General features: G+C 44.9%; 1 protein-coding gene across 2 annotated transcripts in view; it reads left to right on the top strand.

Moving 5' to 3' along the window:
- Positions 1-1,407: 1,407 nt before the first annotated feature.
- PLCG2 (phospholipase C gamma 2) overlaps positions 1,408-22,365 on the top strand; it is a 104,897-nt gene continuing 83,939 nt past the window's right edge. Inside the window, exon 1 of one of the 2 annotated variants that reach the window (XM_087729407.1) lies at positions 1,408-1,580. The gene's annotated coding sequence lies outside the window, so the exon portion shown is untranslated. The remainder of the gene's footprint in view (positions 1,581-22,365) is intronic. The other variant, XM_087729406.1, reaches the window with a different exon arrangement.

Raw genomic sequence — 22,365 nt, 5'->3', positions numbered from 1 at the left:
ATGGGCCAGGCCGTTCCCGAGAAACCTGATCGGCTTCATTTCGTTGGGATGAGAAAGGAAGAGAGTGTCTCTTCTTCCTTCTTTTTTTCCCTTTTCTTCCCTCCCTCCCTTCTCCTTTCTTTTTCTTTCCCTCCCTCCTTTCTGTCAAGGTTCCAAGTAACACTCCCAGCCTGACTCTTTCTTTTTCTTTCTTTCTTTCTTTCTTTCTTTCTTTCTTTCTTTCTTTCTTTCTTTCTTTCTTTCTTTCTTTCTTCTTTACTTTCTTTCTTTCTCTTTCCTTTCCTTTTTTCTTTTCTTTCTTTTTTACCTCCCTTCCTTTCTGCTTTCTCTCTCTCTCTCTCTCCTTCCTTCCCTTCTTCCTTTTTACTCTCCCTCTCTTTTCTCCTGCTTTAACCCCAAAGTGATTTGCTGTCTTGGAACCAGCCTGCACCGGGGCAGAGATTTTATATATACTTATTTCTTAAAATTTATTTTCCACCTGCCTCACCAGGGGGGCTGCAGGGCCCTTGTCCAGCGCTGCCCTTCTTCCCCTTACAATGACCCCAGGAGTTTCTGATACAACTCTCTTAGCATCCTCACACTGGCTTGGGGCGCATGGGCCCTGGAGTCCAACGCCCTGCCCACACTGCCTCTCCTGCCCACCTCTTCCTTCTTCCTTTCTTTCCTTCCTTTTCTTTCTTTCCTTTCTTTCTTTCCTTCTTTCCTTTCTTTTTCTTTTCCTCCCTCCTTTCTTCCTTTCTTTTCTTTTCCCTCCCTCCCTTCTTTCTTTTCTTTCTTTCCTTCCTTTTCTTTCTGTCTTCCTTTCCTTTTTCTTTCCCTCCTTCCTTTCTGACGTTTCCAAGTAACACTCCCAGCCTAACTCACTCTCTCTTTCTCTCTTTCTTTTTCTTTCCCTCCCTCCTTTCTTTCTTTTCCTCCTTTCTTCCTTCTTTTCCTTTCCCTCCTCCCTTCTTTCTTTCCTTTCTTTCCTTCCTTTTCTTTCTTTCTTTCCTTTCTTTTTTCTTTCTTTTTCTTTCCCTCCCTTCTTTCTGACATGGTTCCAAGTAATACTCCCAGCCTGACTCTCTTTCTCCTCTCTCTCTCTTTCTTTTCCTTTTCCTCCCTCCCTCCCTTTCTTTTTTCTTTCTTTCTTTTCCTCCCTCCCTTTCTTCTTCTCTCTCCTTCCTTCCTTCCTTCCCTCCTTCCTTTTCTCCCCCCCCCTCTTTTCTCCTGCTTTAATCCCAAAGTGATTTGCTGTCCTAGGACCAGCCTGCGGCCGCCTGCAAACCCCCTGCCCGCGCGAGCGCCCGAACCTCCAAGGGCGCCCCCTGGCCTAGGGGGGGGGCGGGGGCGGCGGCCGTTCCTGCCCCCTCCGCGACGCGTCACGTGGCCTTCCCTCCCTCCGCCCCGCCGGGCCAACCTCCGCAGCCGCCGCTGCCGGAGAAGCAGAAGTGGAGCCCGGCGGCGGCGAGGAGCAGCGACCCGACCCAGCGGGTGGAGAGCCGGTGCCTCCGGGGAGGAGGGGGAGGCCAGTTCGCCGCCCCGCCGCGCATCCCAGCGCGCTCCGTCTGCAGGAACCGCCGCCCCGGGCAGGAGCGCAGGTGAGGAGAGGTCCCGACCCGCCGAGACAGCCGCCGGGGAAGGGCGCAGGGAAGAAAGAGCTGCTGGACTCGCTTTCTAGATCTGCCCCTTCGGGGGGGTCTTCGCCACCCCCTCTGACCCGGGAATCTTATTTTGGGGAGGGGTCTCCCCGCCTATATTGGGGGTCCAAGAGACCCCGGACGAGCCTCTTTTCTTGGGGGGGGGGCAGTCCGGCCGGTGGGCAGGAAAGTCGCCTCTGCGGTGCCCGGGGAGAAGAAGCCCCTCGCTCCATTTCAGAAGGTAGAGGTGGGGGGGACACAGGGGTCCTTTCTGGGTGGCCGTTGCGCTTTTGGGGTTGTCACGACCCTCGCCAGCATTGTTTCTGCAGAGAAAACGCACTCATTTCCGGGGTTTGACGACGGTCGTGGGAGCGGGCTGGGGAAGGGAGGTTTGGGTTTGTTGGGTGAGGTGCGTCGTGCGAAGGCAACCTGGGGCTGTGGGTGGCAATAACCTTGGCTCCGTTTGGGTTGGAAGCCTCTGGACCCAAATAGGGGAATGTTGCATGTGGAGACTCTAGAAAGAGTGCAGAGAAGAACAACCAAGATGATTAGGGGACTGGAGGCTAAAACATATGAAGAACGGTTACAGGAACTGGGGATGTCTAGTTGAATGAAAAGAAGGACTAGGGGAGACATGATAGCAGTGCTCCAATATCTCAGGGGCTGCCACAAAGAAGAGGGAGTCAAACTATTCTCCAAAGCACCTGACAAGAAGCAATGGGTGGAAACTAATCAAGGAGAGAAGCAACTTAGAACTGAGGAGAAATTTCCTGACAGTGAGAACAATTAATCAGTGGAACAACTTGCCTCCAGAAGTTGTGAATGCTCCAACACTGGATGTTTTTAAGAAGATGTTGGATAACCGTTTGTCTGAAATGCTATAGGGTTTCCTGCCTAAGCAGGGGTTGGACTAGAAGACCTCCAAGATCCCTTCACTCTTCTATTCACAGTGGTGCAACCAACCCACCAACCCCTCCCCCCCTCTTTTGTAAAATCTCCTCACAATTAAAGTTAGCCCTGGCTTCCCGGTGTTGTGCACATCCCCGGGGCAGTTGAAAAGAAACTATGGTTTCAATAACCAGGGTACAGATATAGCCAGGATGAATGAAACCAAGACTCTGCTCTTAAAAAAACCTGAAAGCCCTTGAGCAATGAAGCCCTGAAGCAATGTTGCACTGCATGTTGTGTGTGTGTGTGTGTGTGTGTGTCTGCGTGTGGTTTGCTGGGGCTCAGCTTCACACTTCGTCCAGTTGTGGTTAGTCCATTTCTTAATTTTCTCTTCGCTGCTGACAGTTGCTGACGATTTTTGCAGCTGCTTTGTTGGGCCTGGCTCTGCCCTGCAGGGATATTCCACCCGTTGTTCTCAGTGACACACACACACACACATCGTCCTTCCTTTGCTGTGGAGAGTTGGCACCTTTGCCTTCTGGGCCCATCTGTTCTGCTTACTTAATTGCAGGGAGTCATTGGACGTACAGCCATTCATTTAGCAACCGAGTTTATTTTTTATTTTTTTTTGCGTGTACCCAAAATGTTTAAAAAGCCCATCATCACAATTACATTCTCAACGAGCAAATATGAAACTGCATGCTCTCCTTGGTGCTCTCTGAGTTTGCTTGTTTTTTTGCAGACCGTTTCATCACCCAAACTAGGTAACAACGTCAGTGCTATGGTAGAAGAGAGGGGTGCTTTTGGAAGGGAGGCGGAGGAGGAGGAGGAGGAGGAAGAGGAGGAGGAGGAGGAGGAGGACGACGACTGTGGGGTCCTTGGTGCTCTCTGACGTTTGTTTTCTTGCAAACATTTCATTATTCAAACTAGGTTACAGCATCAGTGCTTTAGAAGGGAGGGGAGGAGGAGAATTGTGGGGTCCTTGGTGCGCATTGAGCTTGCTTGTTTTCTTGCAGACGTTTCATTACCCAAACTAGGTAACATCATCCATGCTGAAAGAGTGGGGTGCTTGCAGAGAAGAGGAGGAGGAGGAGGAGGAGGAGGAGGAGGAGGAGGAGGAGGAGGAGGAGGAGGAGGAGGAGGACTCCTCCTCCTCTAGGGGTCCTTGGTGCTCTCTGAGCTTGCTTGTTTTCTTGCAAGCGTTTCATGACCTGACTAGGTAACATCATCCATGCTAATAAGGAGTGCTGTTTGCTGTCAATTTATGGTCCGGTGGCTTGCCCTGTCAGTGTTCATTTGGATGGTCTTAGAGATTCTGCGTTTGGGCTGTTTACTGCTGGCTCTTTGGCAGTTTCTTGATTAGGGTCGGATTGTTTGCGTGATTGTTGGTCTGATATTAACCTTGGAATTAATCTATGCTGATCTGGGTGCTGATTGCTGGTGGGGAGATTGCTTGGGCCCTTCCCTTTTGGACTGGGTGATAGTCTTTTGCATATTTTTTTATTATTTGTTTTATTTAATTTATTTAGTTGGTCAAACATCTGCAAGGTAACAGGGATAAGTATAAACATGGGCATGAACGCAGGAAAAGAGTCTCAATAAGTGATTACAAATAAGTATAAGCATAGACATGAGATGAGTACAGATCAATGGGGACAACAGGACAGGGACGATAGGCACTCTGGTGCGCTTATTCACGGACCTCTTAGGAATGGGGTGAGGTCCACGGTAGACAGCTTAATGTGGAAGCTGTGGGGCTTTGAGGAACTAACAACGGAGTCAGGTAGAGCAGGCCAGGCGTCGACCCCTCTGTTTCTGAAGTCGTATTTTCTGCAATCGAGTTTGGTGCGGTTTACCTTGAGTTTGTATCTATTGTGTGCTTGTGTATTATTGCAGTTGAAGCTGAAGTAGTCGTTGATAGGTAGGACATTGTAGAAAAATAATTTTGAGTACTATGCTTGGGTCAGGCCGAAGGCGGCATAGTTCTAAGTTGTCTAAGCCCAAAATTTCAAGCCTGGTGTCATAAGGCAGTGGTCTCCAACCTTGGCAACTTTAAGACTTGTGGACTTCAACTTCCAGAGTTCCTCAGCCAGCTTTGCTGGCTGAGGAACTCTGGGAGTTGAAGTCCACAGGTCTTAAAGTTGCCAAGGTTAGAGACCACTGGCATAAGGGATTCTATTGTGAGCAGAGGAATGGAGGACTCTTCTCCTGAAATACCTCTGGACTCACTCAATGGTATTAACATCCAATATGGAATCCAGGCAGACCAGCTGCATTTGAGGATTATAGAGATGTTATTAATGTATGTGTGTCTAACATGAAACTATTCATTCTATTTACAAAGTCAGAGCCTCGACTTACAACAGTTCATTTAGTAACCATTCAAAGTTACAACGGCACTAAAAAAAAAGTGACTTAGGACAGTTTTTCACATTTTGCAAGAACCCCATAGATCACGTGATCAGAATTCAGATGCTTGGCAACTGGCTCATAGTTATGACTGTCGTAGTGTCCCTGGGTCATGTGATCCCCTTTTGTGACCTTCTGACAAGCAAAATCAATGGGGAAGCCAGATTCACTTAGCGGCCGGCTTACTAATTTATCAACTGCAGTGATTCACTTAACAACAGAGGCAAAAAAGTCGTAGAACGGGGCAGAACTCACTTAACAAATGTCTCACTTAAGAACAGGGATGTTGGGCCCAACTGTGGTCGTAAGTCGAGGACTACCTGTATTTATGAAATCAATACATGATGGGGTTTCCTCGATGTGCGCTCAGTTTGAAGTTACAACTGCACTGAAAAAAAAGCAACTTACGGCCAGTCCTCGCACTTACGACTGTCACAGCATGCCCCATGGTCACATGATCAGAATTCGGGTGCTTGGGAACCAGCATGAATTTATGATGGTTGTGGCATCCTTGGGTCACATAATTGTCATTTGCAACCTTCCTTTTTGTGGCCTCCAGTGGCCAGTGGAGTTGGCAGCAGATTGAGACAGTGAGGAGGTTGGGGAGGAAGATGGGCCAGTCCTGGAGTCTGGGGAAGACTCTGATGAGGGCTCTGAGTCGGAGCCAGAGAGGGGAGTCAGAGCCATATGCCAGTTATCAGCTGCCTTCAGAGTCAGACATCAGTGAGGCAGATGAACAGCTGGAGCCTGTTCCCAGTATGTGCATGTGCAGAGTTGCCAGACGAAGGGAACAGTTAAAGAACAAGGGTCGACTTGGGAGTAAGGCCACAGGTGAACAATGAATGGGTCCTCTCAGAAGAAATAAAAGAGGAGCAAAAGGGGAGTGGAGTTTGCAGGAGACAATTAGTTTGCTTAATTGGTTCATGGCTCTCTAAGACTCCTTGCCAAGTTTTGCAGATAACAACCTGTTAGCTCTCCAAGTCAGATAAGGTCTGTGACTGTAAATCCACCCTTGAAAAACTTCGCTGAATGTGAATGAGCAGAATTCACAGGAAATTAATAAAAGGGTTTTTTGTCAGGGCAAGCGGTTTGCTTCATACTCTTGGGAAGCCTCGGTCAGAATACTTCCCCGCAGCTTCCGACAAGCAAGTCAAGGGTAAGGGGGAAGCTGGATTCACTTAACAACTTCATCATTAACCACTACGGTGGTTTGCTCAAGAACCATGCTAGCCGGGGAATTCTGGGACTTGAAGTCCGCCCATCTTAAAAGTGGCTGAGGTTGAGACACGCTGGCAAAGAGCGTTTTCTTGCTCCGAGGCCCAGCCTTTGCAAAAACAAGGAAGGAAACTAGTTGTCCACCCTTCTTCCTTGCTGCATTTTCCTTTGATCCGGTGGAGAGAGGATTAGCAGCAACACAAGGCCAGCTGTGAATTGGGGTTAAAAATAAAGAAAAGTAGTTGTCTGGTGAGAGAGAGCCGTTTTGAAAGCGTTTGGCTTTGCAGCAGAAATAATGAACACATTATTTCTGCTATTTCTTTTGTTCATCCCAGTGGGGGATTCCAGCCACTGGGATCAGTGGGCACCGTACAGGTATGGTAACTCGTTTGACCCATCCGCCCGCCCGCGTTCCATACCTGTTCCAACCGGCCAATTGTGCGCACAGCATGCAGCGCCCTGCATGACCTCCAACAAGCAGCTGGGTGTTGCAGGGGCAGTGAAGTGCACATGCATGCGCAGTGCGCATGCACAACCAGGACGCCCATCCCCGTGCTCAGCGTACCGGTAGCGACGGAGAGGAACCCACCATTGGTTCATCCCCTTCTAGAAGGGAAAGTTGGAGTTTATTGCTCAAAGTCAGCAGATAGGTGCCCAAAAATAGTACGGGGTCATCCTCGACTTACCACCACAATAGAATAAAATAGAATAATAACTCTATTCTCAGTGTACACTGATAGGCATATATTAAAATGAAATTCCGTTGCATGCAGCTCTCAAAGGGCTGCCAACTGCAATCTACACTACATAAATATAACAAAATAAATAAACACAAAATAGAGCGCCAAGTTTTTTTTGTTAAGTGAGTCTTTCCCCACTTTATGACCTTTTTTGCCATGGTTGTTAGGTGAATCAATGCAGCTGCTAAGTTAGTTGGAAGTTTTTAAAAAATGTTGGATAACCATTTGTCTGAAGTGGTGAAGGGTTTCCTGCCTGAGCAGAGGGTTGGACTAGAAGACCTCCAAGGTCCCTTCCAACTCTGCTATTCTATTCTTTTCTATTCGTTAAGGTTGTCAATTCAACCCGACTTCCCCATTTACTTTGCTCGTCAGAAAGTTGCAGAAGGGGATCAGATGACCTGGGAATGCTGCCACCGTCATAAATACAAGTCAGTGGCCAAACCATCTGCATTTTCCTCACATGACCATGGGGATGCAGGCACGGTTGTGTGAAAAATAGTCACAGGTCACTTTTCAACCTCCCACCTCTCCCGCCATTTGTAAGTTCCTGTAATTTCGATGATGCTATTGTAACTTCCAAGTGTCACTAAACAATTGGTTGTAAGTCGAGAGCTACCTGTAGTTTTTAAGGTAGAGCTTGTTACATGGCTGGCTGGGGAATTTTGGAACTTGGAAGTTCGTATTTCTTAAAAGTTGCCAAGGTTGAGAAACACAGTAGAAGAGAGTTTGTAAGGGAGCAGGGCATGATGGCTCAGTGGTTAAAGACGCTGAATTTGTCAGCCCAGGTTTGAGACCTGAGCGTAGCACAGCAGAGTGAACTCCCGTTACTTGCTTCAGCTCCTGCCCACCTAGCAATTCAAATGCATGCAAATGTGAGCAGATAAATAGGTACCACTTTGGTTTGGAAAATAAAACAGCATTCAATGCACTTTGGCATATAATATGACGAGATCATACATCTGAGATCATCCATTTCTCTTTATCATAACACATTTATTCCATCATTTCAAGAGTTGGTATCTGCTTGAAAGAGATGGTTGTTCTACAGATGGCATCTGCCCCCGGCAAGATTGGCCAAAATGGTTAGTAATATGTCCCGAAAGTGTTGGAAATGTAAACAGATATATGACATATATTACCAAATGTGGTGGAGCTGTATAAAGGCAAGGAAATTTTGGATACAAATTCATATGTGGTAGGAAAAAATGAGCAGACAACATATAGGGTTTAAGCCAGAACTATTTTTATTAGGCATTATATCAATGGTTATGATAAAGGGACAATATACCTAATATTACACATCTTGACCACAGCAAGACTTATGTATGTGCAGCAGTGGGAAAACAAACAAACAAACAAAACCCTTCAGGAGAGGAGACGATAAGGAAGATACTAGTCTGTGCGGAAATGGACAGACTTAACACTAAAAATAAAAGATAAAGGTGATACAGAATACAATGCTACATGGGATAGATTCTACCAAGGGTTAGAAACACGAGATAGACGTTGGAATGCGAAAGAATCAGTTTAGGTGGACATGGAAAAAGATACTATGTAGGTATTAGAATGGAGAGTGCAAAAGTTGGCTTGAAGTTCAACATTAAGAAAACTAAGATCACCCTCTCAGTTCCTGGCAAATAGATTGGGGAGGAGGGGGAAATGGAGGTAGTGATAGATTTTATTTTCCTTGGTTCCAAGATCACCGCAGATGGGGACTGCAGCCAAGAAATTAAAAGACGCTTGCTCCTGGGGAGGAAAGCTAGACAGCAGACTAAAAAGCAGAGACATCACCCTGCCAACAAAAGTGCGTCTAGTCAAGGCTACGGTTTTCCCAGTTGCCAAGTATGGCTGTGAAAGTTGGACCATAAGGAAGGCTGAACGCCAAAAAATTGAGGCCTTTGAACTCTGGTGCTGGAGAAGACTCCTGCAAATCCCTTGGACTGCAAGACGATCAAACCGGGTCAGTCCTTGAGAGATCAACCCTGAGGAGATCTTTAGAAGGTCAGATCCTGAAGATGAGACTCAAATACTTTGGCCTCTTAATGAGAAGGAAAGAATCATTGGAGAAGAGCCTAATGCTGAGAAGGATTGAGGGCAAAAGAAGAAGAGGACAACAGAGAATGAGGTGGCTGGATGGAGTCACCAAAGTAGTAGGCCTGAACTTAAATGGACTCCAGAGGATGATAGAGGACTGGAAGGCCTGGAGGAACGTTGCCCATGGGGTCATGATAGGTTGAACACAACTTCGCAACTAACAACAACAACATTAGAATGATAGATAAGCTGACATACTAGAATACGATGGTCAGAAATTACTGACAACACTAGCACTGTTTAAAATAGCATATATGTCATTTTGTTTTTACCTTTGTTTTATGGCATGTGGAACTCCAGGACAATTACACTGTATTCAATATATTTATATGCAAACAGTAAAAATATATTTAAAAAGAAAAAGAGATGGTTGTTACTCCATTGAAGCTGGATTTATAAAACCCGAGCCTTTATTACCAATCTGCCGGAGGCTGCAATGTACTTCTGTTTTGCACATATTTCATATAAGCAGGAAGACGAAGCAGGAAATTGCACTTCATGTGCAAACCCGGGATCAGGCCTTTCCAAGCAACATGGCCATGATGCAATACGCTCATTTAAAGTCCTGCCTTCAACCGTGTTCTTTCTCTTTTGTCCTGCAAGAAAATAGTTTGCATTCGGTATCCACCTCTTTTATCTTCTCAAGCCCCACATCCTAGCCAAGGAAGCCAGGATTGGAAACACATCTTTGCCCAGAGTTTGGAATTGAGGTATAAATACTGGCTGGTTGACCATCATTCCTAGTTCAAAGAGAGTGAGAAAGTAACTTAATTCATTCCACACGACGAAGGAGCAGATTGCTAGGAGGTGGAAATTGCACTGGGATACACGTCTTTTCACGTGCAACCTTGACTTGATAGGTGAAAGGATCAAAACTTTTGAAAAAGTCTGGGAAATTACAGTTCATGTCCAAGCCATCGTTCAGATTTGGTATAGACAGAAGAACTACTGATTGAGGAACACGGATTTCTGTTCATTAATGGAGATGAATGTTTGGTGTTTGTTTATTTGTAGCACACTTTAATTTTTAAAAATAACTTCAGGCAGCAGGCATATCTAACACACCTCCGTCCTCCTATTTTCCCCACAATAACAGTCTTCTGAGGTGGGTTGGGCTCATTAGCAGATTAACAGAATTGGAAGGGACCTTGTGCGTCAACTAGTCCAATCCCTCCCCCCAAAAAAGCAGGAGACCCTACACCAGAGAATCAACCTATTCTCCAAAGCACCTGAAGGTAGAACAAGAAGCAATGGTGGAAACTAATCAAGGAGAGAAGCAACCTAGAACTAAGGATAAATTCCCTGACAGAACAATTAATCAGTGGAACAACTTGCCTCCAGAAGTTGTGAATGCTCCAACATTGGAAGTTTTAAAGAAGATGTTGGATATCCATTTGTCTGAAGTGGTGTAGGGTTTCCTGCCTGAGCAGGGGATTGGACTAGAAGACCTCCAAGGTCCTTTCCACCTCTGTTATTCTAGTCTATTCTATTTCTGAGAGATCATGACTGGGCCAAAGTCACTCAGCTGGCTGTCATGCTTAAAGTGGGACTAGAACTCACGGTCTCCGGGCGATTGGCCCAAAGTCAACCAACTGGCTTTTATATCTAAAGCAGGACTAGAACTCATTGTCACTTAGTGATTGGTCCAAAGACACATAGCAGGTATTTATATAAGGCGGATCTTGAACTCATGCTTAACCACTAGAAGTAGTTTATCAGTTTCATGTATTTTTACGAAAGTGCAATTAATATAAATATATATTATAGTTTTTATATTAGTGCAATTAATATAAATGTGTGTGTGTGTATTGGCCAGCCACCTTGCATGCCTAAGGCGGGAGTAGAACTCACCATGTCCTGGTGATTGGTCCAAAGTCAACCAACCAGCTTTCATGGGTAAGGCATGTTTTGAAGTCATGGCCTCCCTTACCCTAAACTGAGTGTTGGTTTTGCTTGCAATAATTGCATTTTGGCATAGTCCCTCCCCCCCAGCCCTTGTAGGGATGTGCCCAGTTTCGTGCAGAAGTTTGCAGAAGCTTACTTCATGCTGTTTGCACCTGTGGAAACGCAGGCAGGTGAGAGCATGGCGTGTAAGCCACTTTTACAGATTAAGTAAGAACAGCGGTTGTGTGTGTCATCTGTCGGAATGCATTTCTTATTTATTGTAGTTTGCAGGTTGCATTGTGCTCGACCCTTCTTTGGGTCATTTCAGGACTATTTCTCCAAATTGTGTTATTTTTAGGTCATAATGCAAATGAACAAAACGTTTACAAAAGTGAGTATAATATTCTCTTCGGAGCCACAAGAGGCACATTTATTCAAGGTATCAATATTTACTCAGAGTTGCAGAGGAATGAAGAAAGTGACAGTTGTCCAAACTTTACTAGAAATGGCTTGAGAAAATGTATTACTGTATGCAGCTGTTTAAATTCTCCCAAAGATTTGTTTCATGCCCAACCACCAAAATCCTGTTCTTCTCTTAATCTGTTTGTTTTAGAGTTGCCTCTTTTGAGACCAAGGTGTTGTTGTGCCTCTCTTTGTTGCTGCCAGATGTTCATCCTGTGTAAACAGTTACGTTTGTTCTGCATTTTCTGTTTAGGGCACAAATGTCTTTTCAGGTGTTGAGTACATTTTTCTGGTGTGATCTCAAAAGATACAGAGAAGCTAAAAGCTTTGAGGGTTTGGAGGCTGCGGATTGAGAGAGTTGCATTTTCACTATAAGGTGTTCTTTGTCCACAAAGATTTGGAGAAGGCTGCATTGTGTGTGTGTTTTTTTCCTACTGGCAATTTGCAGTGTAGAAGACAAAGATGCGTATTGTTGTGGTTTGCTTCACGTCTCCCCACCCAACAGGGAGCAAAATGGATGTTGCACCAATATCTGTGTTGACTTATGCATTGTCTTAAAGTCGCGAAAAGGTTATGTCCAGAGCTGCTTTGTGTGTGTCTCTCTCTGTGTAAAAGTATAGAGACTAAGGTGTCAATTTATTAATAAGGAAACTGAAAGGTGTTGATTGCAGGAAAGCATGAACAGTGGTAGGCAAAGAAGATGAAGAAGAAAAGAAGGGAAATGCTATGGTAGAAATGTTTTTATTGCCTTATTGTATGATCCAGTAAGGCATGGACAGTGATTCATGCGGTGGCCTAATGGTGGGGATGCTCACCTCCCACTCAAAAGGCTGAGAGTTTAAACTTAGGTAACTGCAGATATTTCTCTCCTAGGGTGCAAAGAAAAAGATATCTGCTGTGAACTCAGCATAGGCATCAGGAAGGGAACCAAGCCAGTAAATGCTAAATTCCATCCAGTCGCCCCAATTCTACCGCGAGTTAAGGGATAAGAGTTTTAAAAGGGAGTTTTATTGTATGGTGTGCAGTAAGTAGAGGCTATGATTCCAGAACAAAGCATGATGCTTTCTGTTGCTATCACGAATGCATGACTCTTATATAGAAAAATCCACAGTTTTGGATGACATACAAATCCACCTGTTAGGTTTTAGTACGGTAACGATTTAAAGTTAAAATTTAATTCTGTGTCAGATATATTCTTAAAGGATGAAATTATTCTGAGCATTGAAGGATATTTTTATAACATCTGTTTTTCCAAGGAAGGAAAGAAGTATATACTGTAGCATCTTTGAAGTAGTTAGCATATACAAAGCTAATTCAGTATTCTTTGAAAGGATATATGGTTTTGTAAAGTTTAATTTTAAAAAATTACTGATTATAATGGGAATTCGACTTCCAAAATTTGGTGCTTTTTAATGTGGATCATTTTTACAAAATGATTTTTACATTTTTAAGCTTTACAATAACATAACAAAATATGAAACATATTTTGTACTTCCCGTAATACAACTGCTTCTGAAAACAAATCCCTAATCTTTTAGGTTTACAATACTTTTATCTTCTGGATTTACTTTAATCTCCCAGAGATTAAATTAAGCACCAAGTTAGCGATTCTGATTTGGTATGTTTAGCTCATCCTCTGAAGCATGTCACTTTCCTGTTTATAATCGTGTCTTCTCCTATTTTTTTAAAACGTTATGATCTTTTACGCAAACTTGTAATTAATGAAAGCAGTTTGCTTGAAGAATGTGTAGAGCATAGAATATAAATTAGATGACTTGCAGCATTCAAAGGCTTGTAAAGTTTTACTAACAAATAGAAAGCCAATCAAAAAAAGTTTATCCATCTCAATGTCACAAACTGTCAATGTCACAAACCATTCCTCCATAATGGATAGTGTTGAATCTAACTCTGTGCATTTAATAATCTTGTTGCAGTAATCCGATATTGAAGTAATTTTCAATGGCTTTTTCTAATTGTATTTCCATCAATCTTAAAATGAAAAGTTCCTGCTTCAATTGAATGTTAATATGCGAATCCTCTGTATTAAAGTGTGTACTTGAATCAATTTTTAAAACTTTTTTACATGTTTGCCAAACACGATAAAATGTGCATTTACAACATATATTTTGAATGCCTTTATACATTTAGAATTCTAGATGATCCCTCTAGCATCTAAAACCAATGATATATTATTTTGTAGAAATTTTCTTTAAGATCACACAATGTAAATTTTAGCCCTTCCAGCCACTTATTTTGCAATTGATCTATCATTATATTATAACCAAAATTCTTAGCCTACGTTATCATACGCACTTTAACCTGTTCTTCTTCTGTTTCAAAATTTCAACTACAAAAATATACATTTTAGCAACTACATGTTCATCATCAGAATATTAACTCTTCCTATGTGCTTTTAAAAATTACAGTCTTTTTTACCTTGAGATGCCATTTCCTCAATTCAAAAAAAATGTATATACATTGCTAATTAGCAAGGATGAAGTAGAGATTTTGTTGGATCAAGGTATGTAAAAAGAAAGATTAAATACCCCATTAGTGTCCCACTGCTATTTGTGAAAATTAAATGAAGATTTATTTACTCTGCCCTCACATTTAGTTTGGACTTTGCTGATAATTTTAAATGGTGCTGGAGATGCATAAAGCAGAACTTGTAAAAACTTGATGCATTTTCTTTTCCTGATTATTCCTCTTATCTTGATGAGCTAAGTACATTTTCTTTCAAACTTTATTAAGATGACTAAAAGAGACGTCTGTATAAGGCAATGATTAACTTTACGAGTGGAATTTGCTGCATTAATATTCTGGCTACCTTCACACTAATTTATAGAGCAGTCTGGTAATGTAGAGCATCCACTGACTTTGTGAATTAGTTCTGTGAAAGTTGTTTACAAATTATGTAACACTCTGTGTTTCTTTTTCTATCTCAAAACAAAAGCAACAAAATTTGTTTTGTGTATTTCACAACAAGGGAAGCGGTGGCTCAGTAGCTTAGAAGCTGAGCTTGTCTATCAGAAAGGTCGGCAGTTCAGCGGTTCGAATCTCTAGCGCCGTGTAATGGAGTGAGCTCTTGTTACTTGTCCCAGCTTCTGCCAACCTAGCATTTCTAAAGCATATAAAAGTGCAAATAGAAAAAATAGGGACCACCTTTGGTAGGAAGGTAACAAGATTCCATTCGCCTTTGCAGTTTAGTCATGCTGGTCACATGACTATGGAGACGTCTTTGGACAGCGCTGGCTCTTCGGCTTTGAAACGGAGATGAGCACCACCCCCCTAGAGTCAAGAGTGACTAACACATATGTGCAAGGGGAACCTTTACCTATTTCCCAAAACTTGTTAATGTAGAAATATTTTTCTTTAAATGAAATATACAATTAATTGAATGCTAGAATATATATGGAATTAGAGAATATTATGTTTGTTTGAGCCTGGGTAGTAACCAAGAAAAATATGACAGGTTGGAAAAAATACTACTATCTTAATCCAGATAACAAAAACTGAATTCAAGTAATGTACAATTTACTTGTAAGTATACAGTTCATAATCTAGAAGAATAGACAGTTTTAATGTACCATTTGATGCACATTAAATGATTCAATGAAAATATGATATATGGAGGTGATTTATATTAATTTAACATTTTAAAAACCTAGGGATTTCTATATATATCTTAGTCTTATTTTACATTTGGGTTACATTTCACCACTAATTAACTTGTTAAACACTCCAGTTTTAATTTGTAAAATTTTACCCGCAGTATTTTTTTAAAAATGCATTAAAAAAAACCCCTCTACTTCTGCTCAGAGATGACCCTAAAAGAAAGAAGTAAAATCTGAGGACCCAGATTGTTGGGGGCAAGAGGCTGACTCTGCAAACCACTCAGAGAGGGCTGTAAAGTCTAAGTGCTATTGCTGTTGCTCTTCCTTCTATTGATCAATCGTCCGTCCATCCATGATGTGCAGTGCTTAAGAATGCAGTAATGCAGGTTAACTCTGCCTACTGCCAGAAGTTCAGTCCTGACCAGCTCAAGATTGACTCATACTTCCAAAGTTGGTAAAATAAGGACTCAGATTGTTGGGGGTAATAGGCTGACTCTAGACTCTAGAAGGAGCTGTAAAGCACTGTAAAGCGGTATATAAGTCTAAGTGCTATTGCTATAATTGGGAAAAACAGGCTTCCCTAAAGCTGGGCAGGAGAATAAATCCAGTTGTAAGCATCCGTGTGTAAAAGAAGGAGTGCCAGAAAGAGGAGTTAAAAGAGGGATAGAATCCCTAAGTAGTCACAAGGAACTACTGTATTTTTCGGAGTATAAAACGCACCAAGATTTTGAAGAGGCAGATTAAAAAAAAAGTTTCTGCACTCTTCAGACCTCCCCAAAACGGCCCATTTTTTGTGAAAATGGGCCCATTTTTTGTCAAAAAAAGGGCACGCATAGCCTTTAGGAAGCTTATAGAATGTTCCTTGGGGCTGCAGGGGGCAAAAACGAGCAAAAAACCAGCCCATTTTTCGCTTATTTTTGCCCTCTTCTGCCCCCAGGTGCCCTCTGCAAGGCTCCTAAAGGCTATGCTCAGCCATTTTTGCAAAGGGGGCAGGGTTTCCGGAGGCAAAAAAAAATGTTGTATTCAATGTATAAGACGCACCCAGATTTTCATCCTCTTTTTTGAGGGAAAAAGGTGCTTCTTATTGTCCGAAAAATACGGTAAGTCCAATCTCCTTTGAATTCCACAAATCCTTATCTAACTCCAAGCAGATGCTAACTGTTAGTCGAGAAGAATCCAGTGCATAGGCGTAAGTAGCAATAAATCAATTTAATTGGACCTTCATGGCTGGACCTCATCTTTCACATCTGACACCACATCAGTTTTATCCTTCCAGGACAAAATGCAACCCATAATCTTGTGGATCCATGCTGCGACTTTAGGAGGTCTCTGAATTTTTGCTGACTTGTCTGTGATGGCTCAAGTTTTATCGGCTTCTATGACAACCCTGGATTGGTCTCAATTTTTTTTTTAAATTTTGTCTGACTCATATTGCTGGGCGTACACTGGATTGGTGTTTTTGTGGTCTCGACTTACTGTGGGTTTGGGCTGTCTTCAAAGCCCTGCTGGGTTGAGGGACCTCCTTCATTCTTGGAATCTGATGGGCTTGATTGAAGGACTTCTGGCTAACATAGGCAGTAGCCTTGCTGGTGCCTGGAAATAAGGAAATGGGATGTCAAAGTATACACTCCAAGCCTGAATATTCTCTTCCAAGCCACAGGGCAGTACACAAACTCCTTGATGGTTTTCTGAAGAAATGGAATAGTTCTCCATCACAAGGAGACGGTGAGAAATAAGAAAACGTATTCATTGTTTCGTTTATGCTCCCTCCCATATTTGGGCATACCAGGTGCTTTGACATAACACTTAATACACACACACACACACACACACATTAATTGCACTAATATAAACACTATAATATAAATTTTATATTAATTGCACTTTCGTAAAAATACATGAAACTGATAAGCTACTTCCAGTGGTTAAGCATGAGTTCAAGATCTGCCTTAGATATAAATACTGGCTGTGTGTCTTTGGGCCAATCACTAAGTGACAATGAGTTCTAGTCCTGCTCTAGATATAAAAGCTAGTTAGTTGACTTTGGGCCAATCGCTTGGAGACAGTGAGTTCTAGTCCCACTTTAGGCATGACAGCCAGCTGAGTGATTTTTGCCAAGTCATGATCTCTCAGAAATAGGATAGAATAGAATAACAGAGGTAGAAGGGACCTTGGAGGTCTTCTAGTCCAAGCCTCTGCTCAGGCAGGAAACCCTACACCACGTCAGACAAATATGTTGTTATCCAAGTGTTGGAACATTCACAACTTCTGGAGGCAAGTTGTTCCACTGATTAATTGTTGTTGCTGTCAGGAAATTTCTCCTTAGTTCTAAGTTGCTTATCTCCTTGGTTAGTTTCCACCCATTGCTTCTTGTCCTGCCCTCAGGTGCTTTGGAGAATAGCTTGACTCCCTCTTCTTTGTGGCAGCCCCTGAAATATTGGAACACTGCTATCACGTCTCCCCTAGTCCTTCTCTTCACTAGACTAAACTGTTCTTCATGTGTTTTATCCTCTAGTCCTCTAATCCTCTTTGCTGTTCTTCTCTGCACTCTTTCTAGAGTCTAAACATCTTTTTTACATTGTGGCAACCAAACTGGATGCAGTATTCCATGTGTGGCCTTATCAAGGCATTACAAAGTGGTATTAACTCTTCACGTGAGCTTGATTCTATCCCTCTTTTTATGCAGCCTAGAGGTGGGCTACAAGTTTTGAGAGATAATGGCTAGAATACAAGTACTTGAAGTGTGGATGGAAGTAACCAAGCATAGGCCATGGACCATTTTAGGGCAGAGGTGGGTTGCTACCGGTTCGGCCTAGTTTAGCCAAAGTGGTAGTGGTATGCCGGCCTGGGTTGCAGAACGGGCAGTGACCCAGGCTGGCCACGCCCCTGAATCGGTTCCTCGGTTGCTGCCATCACCATCATTTTTTGGAGTTCTGCACATGCGCAGAATAATTTCCATTGAACTGTGCATGTGAGCCGTACACACAAGCAAACTGGCAGTAACTCCTGCTGAAACCCACCCCTGTTCTAGGGCAGTGAATTTGGGGCCAAAGCATATTTTTTTTGCCCAGGCATCTGCTCCAGGTTGGCTAGTAGACTTCTCATAAGTTGTAACAGATCTGTTGCATTTTAGGAAATGATATCTTCATTAATTCTTAAGATTCAACCTACTCATCATTTTGCAAGAGGAAAGAGCCAAACACGATGTTGTTGTACCAAATCTGGTACTGCAGTTTGAAAAAGCACACCATCACCTTTACTCTAGATCAAGAGAGCCATCCAATTTTGGCAACTTTAAGATATGTGATCTACAACTTCCAAATTTCCCCATGGCCTGTGGGGAATTCTGGGAGTTGAAGTCCACAGGTCTTTAAAGTTGCCAAGTTTGGACACCTCTCCTGATTAGAATGAGGATGGTGGTGAGAGAGAGACAGGACCTAAAATATCATGGACAGTGATTTTCTTTAATTACCAATTAATGAATGAGAGGCACTTCTATCCTTTATTCATTATTTAGCATTGTGGAATTGTGGAGTTGGATGGAGCCACAAAGATGATCCATCTTCTGAAAAGATTCATTTTAATCATCCTTGAGTGGTGACTGTCCAGACTTCTTAAAATTCTCCAGCGATGGAGAACCCACAACCTCCACACCAGTGGTGAGTTATGACTGGTACGCCCCAGTACGGGCCCCATTGCACCGGTTGCAACAGGATTCGGAACCCTTCCCTGCTCCACAGCCTTACTGTTTTATGTGGATAGATCAAACTAGCAAGAATTGTTCTTTAAAATTAAATGAATTTAGGTATCTATAACTTAACCTGTTATTTTTTTGTCCCAGTTTTTGTGGGAGCAATGGAGAAGAGTCCTTGCCCATAATCCCTATTACACCTTTTATGTATATGAACATTAATGCCATGTCTTCCCCCCGCTCTGACTCTTCTCTCAGATTGAACATCACAGGTTCCAAGTCCTCATAGTGCATGCCTAAAATCTCACAATCATTTTTGTTGGCCTGTTCTGAACCCGTTCTACTGTGTCCAGATATTCTTCTGGAAACGAAGTGCCAGAATAGCAATCGCATTTAGACTTTTATACTGCTTTATAAGCAATTTACAGAGTCAGTGTATTGACCCCAACAATCTGGGTCCTCATTTTACCGACCTCAGAAGGATGGAAGGCTGAGGCAACCCTGAGCCTGGTGAGCTTCAAACTGCCAAATTGCAGGCAGCCGGCAGTCAGCAGAAGTAGCTTGCAGTACTGCACTCTAACCACTCTGCCACCATGGTTCTTATCCACAATTGTCCACTTTCAGGTCTCATCGGCACAAAGTAAAGATAAAGGTTTCCCCTGTCCAGTCAGGTCCAACTTCAGGGGGTGGTGCAATCTCTGTTTCTTAGCCATGGTTTAGTGGTTTAGTGGTTTATTAGCATTTGTAGGCCGCCCTTTTCCCTGAGGGGACTCAGGGCGGCTCACAGAAAAACCAGGGAAGGGGGGAATACAACATTAAGATAACAACATATAATAAAATAATAAGCAACATACATTCATCATTCGGGCGGGGTAGCGATCCTTATCCCCAGGCCTGACGGGCGAGCCAGTTCTTCAGGGCTATGCGGAAGGCCCGGACGGTGGAGAGGGTACGAATCTCCACGGGGAGCTCGTTCCAAAGGGTGGGGGCTACTGCTGAGAAGGCCCTCCTCCTTGTAGTTGCCAGCCGACACTGGCTGGCCGATGGAATGCGGAGGAGGCCTAGTCTATGAGATCTTATAGGTCGTAGGGAGGTAATTGGCAGAAGGCGGTCTCTCAAGTATCCAGATCCACTGCCATGTAGGGCTTTATGGGTGATTAATAGCACCTTGAAGCGCATCCGGAGATCGACAGGCAGCCAGCGCAGCTCGCGGAGGATAGGTGTTATGCGGGTGAATCGAGGTGCACCCGCAATCACTCGCGCGGCTGCGTTCTGCACTAGCTGAAGTCGCCGGATGCTCCTCAAGGGCAGCCCCATGTAGAGCACATTGCAGTATTCCACCCTAGAGGTCACAAGGGCCCGAGTGACTGTTGTGAGGGCCTCCCGATTCAGGTAGGGCCGCAACTGGCGCACCAGGCGAACCTGGGCGAATGCCCCCCTGGTCACAGCCGTTAAGTGGTGGTCAAATGACAGCTGTGGGTCCAGGAGGACTCCCAAGTTGCGGACCCTCTCTGAGGGGTGTAAAATTTGACCCCCCAGCCTGAGTGTTGGAATATTGGCCAAATCTTTGGGAGGGAAACACAACAGCCACTCGGTCTTTTCTGGGTTGAGCACAAGCTTGTTAACCCTCATCCAGTCCATGACCGCCTCAAGACCCCGGCTCATCACGTCAACCGCTTCATTGATTTGGCACGGGGCGGACAGATACAATTGAGTATCGTCCGCATATTGATGGTATCTAATCCCGTGCCTGCGGATGATCTCTCCCAGCGGTTTCATGTAGATGTTAAATAGTAGGGGGGATAAGACCGAGCCCTGCGGCACCCCATAATTTAGGGGCCTTGGGGACGATCTCTGCCCTCCCACTAACACCGACTGCGACCTGTCCGAGAGGTAGGAGGAGAACCACCGTAGCACGGTGCCTCCCACTCCCACCTCCCGCAGTCGTCGCAGAAGGATACCCTGGTCGATGGTATCGAAAGCCGCTGAGAGGTCAAGGAGGACCAGGATGGAGGAATGTCCTTCATCTCTGGCTCTCCAAAGATCATCCATCAATGCGACCAAGGCGGTTTCTGTGCTGTAGCCGGGTCTGAAGCCTGACTGGAAGGGGTCTAGATAGTTTGCTTCCTCCAAGGACCGTTGGAGCTGGAAGGCCACCACCTTCTCAACAACCTTCCCCAGGAAGGGAAGGTTGGAGACCGGGCGATAGCTGTTAAGAACAGCTGGATCCAAGGATGGTTTCTTCAGGAGGGGTCTCACCACCGCCGCTTTCAGTGCGGCGGGGAAGTTCCCCTCCCGAAGGGAGGCGGTTACGACCGCCTGGATCCAGCCTCGTGTCACCTCACTGCAGTTAGCAACCAGCCATGAGGGACACGGATCCAGAACACAGGTGGAGGAACTTACAGCTCTCATGGCCTTGTCCACATCCCCGGGGGTAACGTCCTGAAACTCAACCCAGAGCTGTTCTACTTGGTCCCCCTGTGCCTCGGCTGGAACTGCAGGTGTGGAGTCCAAGTCCGACCGAAACCGAGCAATTTTGTCCGCCAAGAATTGGGCATATTCTTCAGCTCTGCCCTGCAGGGGTTCCCCCGCCTCCCTTTTGTTCAATAGGGAGCGGGTTATCCTGAACAGGGCGGCTGGACGGGACTCAGCGGATGCAACCAGGGTGGCTATGTGTGATCTTTTTGCTGCCCTAAGTGCTCTAGTATATTCCCTGGTGCAGGTGGTTACCATTGCTCGGTTCGATTCGGACTTATCGGACCTCCAACGGTGCTCCAGGCATCTCCTCCGGCGCTTCATCTCCCGGAGCTCCTCGGTGAACCAAGGAGGTCTCCGGGATCCGCCGCCTCGGAGGAGCCGCAGTGGCGCAATCCGGTCGAGGGCCTCTGACGCTGCCAAGTGCCACGCAGCAGCCAGAGTCTCCACCGGACTGTGGGCGAAAGTGTCAGGAATAACCCCAAGCTCTGTCTGGAACCTTGACGGCTCCATGAGACGCCTGGGGCGGAACCACCTGGTCGGTTCCTCCTCCCTACAGTGGGGGTTTGGCCTCCGGAAGTCGAGCCTCAGTAGGCAGTGGTCTGACCACGACAGGGGTATGATGTCGCTCCCCCTCAGACCAAGATCATGAATCCACTGCTCCGAGAGAAATACAAGGTCAAGCATGTGTCCCGCTGAATGGGTTGGGCCTCGAATTACTTGGGTCAAGCCCATGGCTGTCATGGAAGCCATGAACTCCTGCGCCCCATCAGAGTTTTCACCGAGCGATGGCAAATTAAAGTCCCCCAGGACCATCAACCTAGGGAACTCAACTGCCAGCTCGGCTACCGACTCGAGGAGCGAGGGGAGGGCTGCTGCAACGCTGTTGGGAGGCAGGTACGTTAGCAGCAAACCCACTTGACCCTTGAGGTCCAACTTTAACAGCAAGGACTCACACCCGACAATCTCCGGAGCAGGGACCCTACGAGGAACTAACGACTCCCGGATAATGGCGGCCACACCCCCACCCCTTCCCTGGGCTCTCGGCTGATGCAGCACCTGAAATCCTTCTGGGCACAGCTCTACAAGGGGGACTCCTCCCTCTGGGCCCAGCCAGGTTTCAGTAATACATGCCAGGTCTGCCCTCTCGTCTAAAATTAAGTCCCGGACGAGAGGAGCTTTATGAACAACAGACCTGGCATTTAGCGACAACAGCCTGAGACCAGGGTCCTGGCTACTTACGCCATCTGGTCTTGGAGTGGGACTCCCAGGGC

This window comes from Thamnophis sirtalis, unplaced genomic scaffold (assembly GCF_051295495.1).
Source record: "Thamnophis sirtalis isolate CommonGarterSnake01/CBP01778 unplaced genomic scaffold, rThaSir2_p1.2 scaffold_14, whole genome shotgun sequence".
NCBI lineage: Eukaryota > Metazoa > Chordata > Lepidosauria > Squamata > Natricidae > Thamnophis > Thamnophis sirtalis.
This window is presented reverse-complemented; position numbering and strand designations above follow the sequence as displayed.